Source organism: Cyanistes caeruleus, chromosome 18, assembly GCF_971803275.1.
Source record: "Cyanistes caeruleus chromosome 18, bCyaCae1.hap1.1, whole genome shotgun sequence".
NCBI classification, from domain to species: Eukaryota; Metazoa; Chordata; class Aves; order Passeriformes; family Paridae; genus Cyanistes; species Cyanistes caeruleus.
The window spans coordinates 13,243,966-13,254,975 of record NC_141718.1 but is presented as its reverse complement, the minus strand read 5'-3'; the positions used below and the strand labels follow the sequence as shown (position 1 = coordinate 13,254,975).

At 50.4% G+C, this 11,010-nt stretch overlaps 1 long non-coding RNA gene across 2 annotated transcripts; it reads left to right on the top strand.

Moving 5' to 3' along the window:
* Nucleotides 1-412: 412 nt before the first annotated feature.
* On the top strand, nt 413-9,905 carry LOC111936687 (uncharacterized). 2 transcript variants are annotated; one of them, XR_002868309.2, is made up of 5 exons: nt 413-3,770; nt 3,876-4,811; nt 6,431-6,554; nt 9,527-9,632; nt 9,757-9,905. It is a non-coding gene; the product is annotated as an uncharacterized LOC111936687 (long non-coding RNA). The 2 variants fall into 2 exon arrangements; XR_002868310.2 differs by lacking the exons at nt 9,527-9,632; nt 9,757-9,905 and adding an exon at nt 8,376-8,847.
* Nucleotides 9,906-11,010: the final 1,105 nt, after the last annotated feature.

Sequence of the window (11,010 nt, the reverse complement as noted above, 5' to 3'; positions counted from 1 at the left end):
GGAACACCCAGCTCCCAGCCTGGCCTCTTCCTGCCTGACAGCAGCATTCCCATCGCTTTGGCTTTGGCTCTTCCTCTTAAGCTTTCTCCAACAGCAAGGAATTTGGGAAGAAGCATTGAAATGGAGCTCCCTCCAGGAAAAAGAACCTTTTCACTTTTCTTCTCCATTGCTGGGAATTCTGGGCTCGCTCTGGTTTGGATGGAGCAAACAAGGTTCATTCTCAGCTGTAGGTGTCATCTCCAGGGAAGCTTTCAAACCTCCAGGAACTCTTTATACCAAATATGTTGCTACTTTTATCTGACGTTTTTCTGATCTGCTGCTAGCAAGGAATCCTACATGTATCATTTCCTAGCTCTGGTTGCTCTAATATGCTCAAAAAGGAAAGCGGAAGGCATTAAAGCAGTTCTGATACTTGACAAACAGATCTGATTCTTTATTTACGTGAGGCTGAAGATTTGGCTGACATTTTTCACAATAAAATAACATAGAAAATATTCATCTGGATGCCATGTTCCATTTTTAAACAGGAGATTCTAAAGAAAGTTCTTAAATTCAGCTCAGAAGTTTGCTGTAATCACACACCCCAAGTGCAGAAATGGGAACAGAGGTTGCAAAGGAGAACAGACCTTTCTCATTTCTGCTAAGGCAGAAAACTTGTGACAATCTTCCTTAAACTCATTCTCCTGCACGGTTTGGGCATAGCCCCCCCTGAGCTCAGGGTTTGTGCCTTTATGAAAACAACTCACAATGATTAATTTTTTTTGTATTTCTCAGTGCTCCTTGGTTGAGGTTTCATTCATGAGCTGATGCTCAGTCCTGCAAAAGGATTATTATTCATATGGATGCTGGAGGTGCAGGGAAATACTTTTTACCTTCTGGTGTTACCAAAGGCTATTTGTTGTGACAACTGACTGCTAATTAACCATTTAATGGGTTAATGGTTAACATTATGTGCTGGGTTAACATAATGCATAATGGTTAACACCAGCATGTGCTGGGCCAGGTGGGACAACTTCTGCACCTTTATTGGGGTACTGAGACATTTTACCAGGAGAGCAACAATTAAAGGTGAATGAAAACTATCATGATTCCATTCATTGTCCAAAAATAGTGACTACACACTAAGAAGGTATTGGGAAAGCATCAAAATACACAGAGAAATCAGCAGAAAAGAATCAACATTTACCCAGTGCATGTGTGTTAATGGGCACTGGAGGGTTTCTGCAATATTCCATGTTTTTTTCAGAGAAAGGAAAGGTTTGAAATCTATTTGTGATATTCTAAGAAAACTACATGGATTCAGCAGCTGGGGCTTGACGAAAAAACATGAGGTATCAGCTGACTTGAGAGGGAAGTTGTGAGAGTTACAGACAGCAGGCATTCCCAGGCAGACAGGCAGCAAACATGCCAGCTGTGAAATCCCTGACACTTCCAAAAGCTGTCTCCTTTCCACGGATACTGATAGCATGGAGAACAAAGAGCTCCCCAGGCTCAGGGTGGGTTTCACTGGCACTCGGTGGCTTTGCAGGAGGCACTCCTGCCTGATAAAGTGAGGGAAGAGCTGCCCGTGTTCCGCACAAAGCGGGGTTCGTTTGGATAGAAATGAGCTCCGTGCCACAGATAATGGGTTATTATTGCACTCCCTGGATCTCCATTCATCCCCAGCCCATGTGACTCCAGCTACAGCCAAGTCAGTTTGAATTAATTTTTCAAGTGTGGCTTCATGAGACAATGCATCAGATGTTTTAATAAAACTCAGACAGGCTGCTGCTATCATGGGCCTTTCATGCACTAATTAGGGGCTTCTATTATTAAAAAAACACAGCAATCAATCCTTCCAGTAATGTCTTTTTGTGATTCTGATACTCACACTTCCATCTTCCTGCACGTTTATAGATTCCTGCCTTTAATATTTAACGTGTAGTACACTGGTTTGCCCAGGATTAGGGGTGTATCACAGCTCCACTCAGCTGAGCTTTGAGGGGGTTCTCACATCTGCTTTGCTTCCCCCACTCCTGCCTTGCCTCTGCTCTCTAACGGAGCACAAGAAAATGTCAGTGGGTTTGTTCATTCCTGAAATACACTCTGTGCCCTTCTGGCTCTGTCAGCTGCGTCCCGTGATTTGCTGAAGCTCTGCTTTTGCCTTAAATGCTGTTCATTAACTTCTTTTGTTTCTTCTTCTCATTCTCATTCTCAGTATTTTCCCAATATGACAGCCCAGTTTCCATGAGGATTTAAAGCATCTCTGGCATTTCCAGTCACTGGAGTAGCTCCACAATCCACCTGACCTGTCTAAATTTCCTGGACATGAGGTTCTCAGTGATCCTGGGCTGTCATTCTTTGATCAGGCTTGGGCAAACGGAAGAGGCTTAATTTTGCCTTGTCCTGTGGAAAAACCATTTTCTCAAAAGTGTGGGGATGGCAGAACTCACTCCCAGGTACTGCTGAGCAGCAAGGGTGGGGTTCAGGCTCAGGGACACTGCTGAACTGCCCTGGAGCTGCCCTGCTGGGATGGGTCTGGCTGCAGAGCTCTGCCAGGGTGCACAAAAATCCAAACAACGAGCCCAGGACTTGTTCCCATTGTGCTGGGAAAGGTTCCTCACCTGCTCAGGGCAGGATGGAGCTCAGGGATATTTGGGGCAAATGTTTCAGGAAAGAGTCTGGGCTGGATGGGGAGACAGAGGAAGAAATGGATACTCTGGGTCTGGTCAGGTGCATTCTCTGATCTGTGATGGGCTTAATCCTCACCTGGACCAGGACATGGACCTGGCCTGGGAAAGTGGCAGCAGTGCTGTGAGGGACCTCCAGCCTGGGACAGACAACAGACAAGTCCTGGGTGATATCTGTGGTTTGTCCCCACCCCTGGGGCAGGAAGGGCTGTAACACAGAGTAACTGAGGCCCACAGAACTTCTCAGATCAACCAAGTTCTCCAGAGGTATGGGGAGCACAAGGCTGCTTTGGACACTCACACTGGATCCATCTCACTCTCACCTGGGGTGTGTCCAGCAGCTTTCCATGTCCTTGCCGAAGGAGCTGGGAATGCTCCCTGGGCACTGCCACTTTCCCACACATCCTTCTTAAGAACAAAAGGTTTCCTGGAAATTCCCCTACCCTCCAAGCTCTCAGGCACAGCAGTCTGGTTGTGGATAACAACTTCCTGTGAGCAATGGAACCATGGAACCATGGAATCAAAAAATCAGGGAATCACAGGCTGCTGTGGGCTGGAAGGGATTTTAAAGGCCATCCCATTCCACCCTCTGTCATGGCCAGGGACACTTTCCAGTATCCCAGGGTGGTCCAAGCCCTGTCCAGTCTGGCTTTGGACACTTTCAGGGATCCAGGGGCAGCCACAGCTTCTCTGGGCACCCTGTGCCCAGCTGTTCCACCACCCTCACAGCCAATATCAATCCCAATATCCCATCTATCCCTGCCCTCTGGCAATGGGAGCAATTCCCTGTCCTTGTCCCAAGTCCATCTCCAGCTTGCTTGGAGCTGCCCTTCAAGAAGATGAATGTGACAGAACCAGGACAAGTGCTATGACGTGGTGACAAGAGGGGACACCTGTGCAACTGAGAGACCTCCTGTGGCAGACGCTCTGAGAGCACAGTCACAGCTGCTCCCACCTCACAGAACTCGGTTATTTGGGGAGGTTTCAGTGTGAGCAAATGAATGACTCAGCATTATTCCAGTGAACAGCAGAACAGCTCCATCTCTAATAGAAACAACTCAAATCAATTAACAAATGCAACCCTGAGTAGCTCACTTGCAGGTATTTAATATTAATTGCTCCATGGAACTGATAAATCTTTAGAGAAGAGGCAATTAGCTCTACTGCAGCTCAGTAATTACTGACTTACTCTCCATGATATTTCAGTGGAAGCTGGAGAACAGAACTGCCAGAACTGGCAATAGTGAAGGCAGCAGGACCTGCAAAAGCAGCTCAGCTCAGAGAATGAAACCACCCAGCACTAAATGTGTGTCCATGTGCCCAGGACCTGCACTCTCTCCTTGGATGCATTTTGCCACCAAATGCAGCTTTTTTGAGTTGCCAGACCAGATTTTCCTACCAATTTTTCCCATTGAGAGATGGTGGTGGCATCTACCACCCAGATGATAGCTTTCCCTTGGGTCTGTGTGAGGAGACTTGTTCTGGCAGCTTGGTGACCAGGATTGGGCTGTGAGCAGAGGTGCCAGTGTGGAGCTTTGCTCACAGTCCTGTGCAGTGAGCTCTGGAATGAGCAGGGAGGTTGGACCAGATGATCCATCCAGCCTGACCCATCCTGGGATTCTTTGAGAGTGAAGAAGGTGCTTGAAGCTCAGCCCTTTGGTCATGGAGGAGCTGTCTAAGCTGGCCAATGGAAATGCAGGAGAACTTCCAGTGCTGGAAAACAGTGCAGGATTTGATCTTTTTAGCCCATCTGGAATGGATTGCCAGAACTGGGGTTACTGTGGGGAAGATGTTGCATCCAGCTGCAGCCTGGGTATGCCATCCCCCTGGACGGAAGCTTTCAACTACTTTCCTTGGAAGCATCCTTTATCCTCAGGCAGCTGTTGTGCTCCAGGCCCTGCTGTGGTGTCACAGGCTGCCCATGGATGACAGTTTGTAGTTCTTCCTCAAAGAGAACCTTTACCCAGCCCTTATTCCCACAGAATGGGAAAAGGCCCAGATGAAGCTTTGGTTGTCTTCATATGTTTTGGTTGTGGAGTTCCATCTTCTGAAGGGTCTTTTTGAAGTTGCCCTATCAATTTTGCCTTGCTCCTGTCTCTTCAGGAGCACCCTGGGGAGTGGAGTCTTGTCCTCCCTGTCCAGGTAAGTGCATCCAGCTCTGCATTTGCAGGGGACCAAGTCCTGGAAAACCAGCTTGGCTTAGCCTGGGCTGTTGCAAGGTGCATCCAGGATGGCCTATGAGATCCTTTTCCCTGGAATCAGTGTCACCTGAAGGACTTGTCTTCTGAGAGCAGTGTCTTTGGCAGATTTGTGAACCAGCCTGAAGCTGAGGAGGCTGCCAGGATGAGCTTGTAAAGATCGTTTCCCTGAGGGCAAATGGATCCTCCTGCTTTGGCAAACACCCCTGGAGAGTGGCCCCTGTGCCAGGTGCCTCTGTCAGCTTGGCCCTGCCTCCATCTAGGCTCCTTGGACAGCATTCTCAATGCTGCTGGGGAACGGGGATAGCCACAGGGAGGGTAAAACAGCAGGGCCCTGTTTGCAACACATCCTGCACATGCCAGAGCCATTCCCAGGGCTCAGGACAGCTCTGCTCAGGCTTGACCTTGCTGTTCCAGCCCTGGCTTATTGGTATGCTGCGAGCTGGGCACAGAAATGAGTGGCTTAAATGCAGCACCATGCAAGGAATACATTAGAGAGACTCACGGTGGAACAATGTCCCCAAAAATGGGCACCACAGAGCACACAGACCTCAGCCCTGCCTGCTGCACTGACTGCTGAAAACCTGCCTGAACTGGGGACAGTCTGCTCAATAGAATCTCTGAACTGCAAAGGCTGAGAGACTGCTGTGACGGGCACAGAAGGCACCAGATTTTCCCTGGGTACCCCTGGGGCATTAGGATTATGTCCAGTGTTGGTAGCAGCACTCTGGCAAGGCACAGCCCCTGGTGTGAATGCTCTCCACACTCCACACACACAGCAGGCTCTGGTTGGGTGCTGTGTCTGAGAGCTGGGCAGGCTGTGCACAATTCCTTCCCCACAGGGAGCCCTGGGATGTCAGAGCCATGCCTGTGCTTTGGGCACACCTCCAGTGCTGTTCCTTCTCCAGAGAGCGGAAAGGGTTCCTTCTGGCCTTTGGCCCTGGGAACAGAATGGCTACCGGGATCTATTTAGCCAAGTGGGGTTTGCTGAATTCCATGGAGGAGAGCTCTGCAGCCTCCGGGATGGGAGCAGCCAGTGCTGAGGAGGGATTGCTGCCTGCACAGAGGCAGCAGGGGCTGGGTGTCCTGGGTGAAGGTGCCAGGGAGGCAGAGGAGGGAGCTGAGGGTGCTGCAGGGTGCGGTTGGCAGGGTTTGTGCATGCAGGACACGGAGGGACCTGGCAGGTCCTCTGGCTTGTGGTGACATGGAGTTTCAGGTCCTGGGACAGTGGCAGTTTCATTAAGGAACACTGGCAGGGATGCTCAGGTGTGTGCAGCCAAGTTCCTGCAGGAAGATACCAGAGTGGGGCGGGAGCAGAGCTGTGTGTGAGGGAGGGTCTCAGAAGCAGGGCAGGAGCCATAGGGTGAGGTTGGAGGGCAGGGAGGAAGGACCCCCATGCTGTGGCTGTGGACAAGGGAGGCAGAGGCTGCAGGGACAGGGCAATGTTTGTGCTGGTCATCCAGGGCACACAAGGGGCACAGGACCCACTTTCCAGATCTGGTTTGCTCTGGTTGTATTTATTAAGAAAGCAGACAGTAATTTTTCCTTTTTCATTCCCCCCAGTTGCACTCTAAGCAGCTTCCGTAAGCTCAGCCACCTGTGACATCTCTATACACCAAAGGTGTTTCTCAGAGGAGCTGGGAAGCGCTGCAGGAGTCTGGAACTGCAGGTCCTGTGGGTGCCAAGGGTGTGGATCCAGCTGGCTGTGGCCGCCACAGGGAGCTGGGCTGTGGGGCCAAGATCTGGGGGGCATCTCCTGTAGGGATGGGGTGAGCCATCTGAAATGCATTGTTTATCCCCGGAGGCATCCCAAGAGGAAGATGCAAATTTGAGTAGACTGAGGTCCTTCAGAAAAAATGTGCCAGTTTTCCCTCCCACAGCAGCTGACTCTGCCCAGAAATGCCTCACCTATCCCAAACTCTGCTCGTGCAGCAGACGAAGGTCCTCGTGAGGGCCCGGGCACACAGGTGACAGATGGCAGAAGTATTGTGGGCCTGACCCACCTCTGCCTCTTCCCGTTTTTTACCAGCCAGGCTTCTCCCGGTTGAGGAGCAGCTGAGGGCATTTGGAATGTTCAGCTGGAGTAAAGTAAACTGAGCTCAGACCTCCCAGCAGCTCCTCCCGAGGGGCAGCTCTGATCTCAACCCTGGGACAGGGCCAGCAGCCAGGGAAGGGCTGGAGCTGGGCCAGGGCAGGCTCAGGCTGCAGAGCAGGGCAAGGTTCTTCCCCCAGAGGTGCTGGCACTGCCCAGGCTCCCCAGGGAATGGGCACGGCCCCGAGGCTGCCAGAGCTCCAGGGATGCCCAGGGTGGGGGTGTTGGGGGTCTGGGCAGGGCAGGGGCTGGGCAGTGATCCTAGCGAGTCCCTTCCAGCCGAGGGCATTTCACAACTCTGGGTCGCTTCCGGAGCTGTGGGGAGCAGCTTTGTTCTTCCGACTTCAGTGTGGGGCTCCCCTGTGGCTGCAAGGAGACACCAGGAGCTGCTGAGACCTCCCTGGGCACATGGCACACTCTGCTCAATGAATCCCCGAGGCGCAGAGGGAGTGACCCCAAAACAGTCCCGAGGGGGGCACTGGGGGGCTTTGGGGCTGAGGATGCTCCTTTCAGCTGGGTCTGACCTCCCTGGCAGGGATCTCCTGGCTGTCCCTGCTACCGGCAGGATGCTGCTGCCGGGCCATCCCTGCAGCCCCTGCTGGAGTGGGGAGCGATTAAAGTCCAAACGCAGCCCCTGGCCGAGGGAGCAGCGAAAGCGGAGCCAGCAGCCCCCTTTAGGGGAGCTAATTAGGGGGGCTGTAATCAGCGAGGTGCAGGGGAGCGCTCCCGCGGCAGTGCGCCTCAGTTGCTGGAACAGGCCAGAAGATGTAGCTCTCTGGCACCTCTTGTGCCTCCAGATGTCTCTGAAGCCCTCCCTCCCACTGCTGCAGCGCTCCTGATCACAGCCAGGCAGCGCAGGCTACAGAGACGAAAATAGGCTGGGATCGTGAACCTGGCAAAAGTTTCCAGGCGAGTTTTAATCCAGTTTGAGAGGAGATCTGGGGCTGAGCACCCAGAGGTTTCTTTTCCTATCAGAGGGGATTTAACTGATCCCATCAAGCCCTCCCATCAGCCACCGATGTGATTAATGTCTCCTGTATTGTTACAAAGTGATTCCACACTGTAGATCTTTCTGAATGCCCCCTGAATTTATTATTTGCTTGTCCCAGTTGCTATTGGTGACGGCCTTGGTAAAATCCCTAGCAACATATAGAATGCAACATACATGGAAATTAGTTGAATCCTTTTCAGTATTATAGTTATAAAAGGACCTATTTATTAAATATATGGCTTAAGTGACACCTTAACAGCCAGAGGTACTAAATGACATGGGTAACATTCATTTGTGTGTTGGTACATTGGTATGATAGTGCTCCAGCTACACTGAACTTTATTACCAACATCAAATTAAGATATATTGTGGGTAACATCATTAGGGCTGCTTGGACTGAACTGAATTTAAATAATGTCTTTAAGATGCAGATTTTTTCGACGGCTTCAAAACGCTCCCCAACTAATCCCCTGTGGCCCAAAAGTGCCAGCCATGAGCAGAAGCCTCCGTTCAGAGGAGTGTACTGATTTAATGATGTCCTTCTGCTGAGATGAGCTATGGGTCCTGAGCAAGACCTGGAAGATGCTGTTGCACTGAATAAAAATTCCTGGGGTGCAAGATCAGTGTTTTTGCAGAGATGAATGGAGATCTCACTGCTTAACTCATCACAGGGAAGGTGCCAAGATCACAGGGAGAACATTTCTGATTTGGGCAGCTCTTTAATGCCACAGCCAGAGAAAGAACATTGGGACTGGAATTAGGGAAGACACTTGTAGCAGGCAGTGGAGATAACTGCTGGAAGCCAGGAAGGCTTTTCAGCACTCAAGCAGCAATCAGGTGTTTTTTCTACAAGGACCACTGTAACTGAGCCAGGAGTTATGGAGTGTGAGGCAGGAGGCACAGGGTGAGACTCTTCAGATGAATTTATGGGCTTAATTTTGTATTTTTAGATTGCTCATAATAGTCACCAGCTCATGACAGATATGCTGCAGCCATGTGAGATGTGTCTGGACCCTGATCTTCTATGACCCCATGCAGAAAGAAATCAGCATATTCTTATAGGGTCTGGCAGGGGAAAGAATGGGAATGTCTTCATGTAAACCTGGCATCCTGGCACCCCTGAAGCTGCTCTAAAATTTTCTTCACCTCTGCACACTTCCAGGGACAGTGACTCCACCACAGCCCTGCAGCCCGTGCCAGTTGCTGACCACCCTTTCTGCATAGAAAATTTCCTTCATAGCCAGCCTGAACCTCCCCTGGCACAGGCTGAGGCTGTTTCTTGCAGTTGAGCCAATTATTATCAGGGAGGAAAGAGTGACACCAAACTAAACTCCTGAAAGGTGGAGAGCAGGAAGGTTGTAGAGAGCAATGAATGGTGAGGTTCTGGGTTTCTGCTGGCACTGTGCAGTGGCACAGAAATGAGACCTGGGCAGGAAACAGTCTCTGCTTGCCGGGATCTGTCTGCATCCCAAACCTTAGAAACCCTGGTAAAGCTGAATTGTTGCCTCCTTAAACATTAAGATCTTCTAATTGCTTTTCACACCTTGTTTTGGCTTGGCCTCCTGAAACCTGGCAGAGGTTCCTTGGAGAGCTGGAGGTTGAAGAGGAGCTGAAGCCCTGACTGTCCTAGCAACACCCAAATCTCAGAGACCCAAAATTCAACAAATTAAATCAGAGACCAGGTATTCAAGAATTTTAGTTTCTCTTCTGGAAAAGCTGCCTTTGATCTGGGTTTATACACAACCCTTCTCCATTCAGAGCCTGTGCCATGATTTGGTTGTGTTTATAAAGGTTCAATGCTTTTAGGACACAGGAATGGCACTGCTCATCCTGACCCTCTCCAGAGGAAAGGAGCAGGATCAGAACCTTCCTCTGCTTGACAGCTTTTGAAATCAATCTGGTTGAAGAAAGGTCAGTTTGAAGCCACACACATTGGATGTGGTTAAGATTACTTGGGATTTTTTTCTACCCTAAACCAGAGTTGTCAACACACAAAGCTTTATCACAGCCCCACCTGCCTTTGCCTTCAACTGCAGCAGGAGCCTTGGAACCTCCCGAATTCCAGATGGGCTTGAAGAGAGGTCAGACGGGCTAGTAAGAGTCTCTTTAGCTTTGGGAAGGTATTCACCTTAGAGTCTCACAAGTATTCCCAAAGAATGGGAAGGATCCGGGCAGAGGCTGACAACTCATCTCACCTGTGTCCTACAGCAGTGGACACAGTGCTGTGGGTCCCATGGCACGGGATTGGCTATTGTTTGTTCAGGAGTGCAGATTCCCTGGAGCAGAGCTGCTGCGTGTCTGGGCACTGCTGTTCTGAGAGGTTCTGCAGCTGGAACAAGCTTTGCTGCCCTTTGATATGGGAGAGCTGCCAGTGAGATTGTATTACCTACAGGAGCAAGGAATTCACAAGGGGAAAAAGCCAAATATTTGTAATCCTTCTAAAAACAGGCTTTGCACTTTGAGGCTAGGTTCAGGGTTTTCAAGGTCCGGCCTCTATTTCGAAGCAGTGATTTTACATTCCACAGCTGGGGTTTCTGATAACATCTCAAGATTGTTGTTGAACTCCTGCTCCCCATCATGTTCTGCAGCCACAGGGGCACTGACCTGAGGATCACAGAATCAATAACGTTGGAAAAGACCTCAACAACCATCGAGTCCAACTGTCAACCCTTCCAACTCCACACCTTGGTGTGAGGGGGAGCTCTGTGAGCCGAGTGTGGGATCACTAATAGGGCTCCCGAGGACCTCCTGCAGCAATACCTGGGCCTGGTGGATCGATGTTTACAAGAAAACATCATTAAAATGCACATCCCTTTCTCTCTGTGCCTGGCTTCCAAGCAGCGAGGCCAGGGCAGGGTCCCCAGCTGGCCCAACACGCAGACGTGGTGCGGGGCTGGTGCTGCTCATTCCGCTCCAGGGCGATTATTTGTGTTCCTTATGCCAGACCTCATTGCATCCACGAGCTGCTCTGCCTCTGTTTATTACATGGCCATTTGCACTTTCTGTTAATGTGCATTTGTGATGCAAGAGGCATCCCTGCCCAAATTTGAGGCTTCTGCC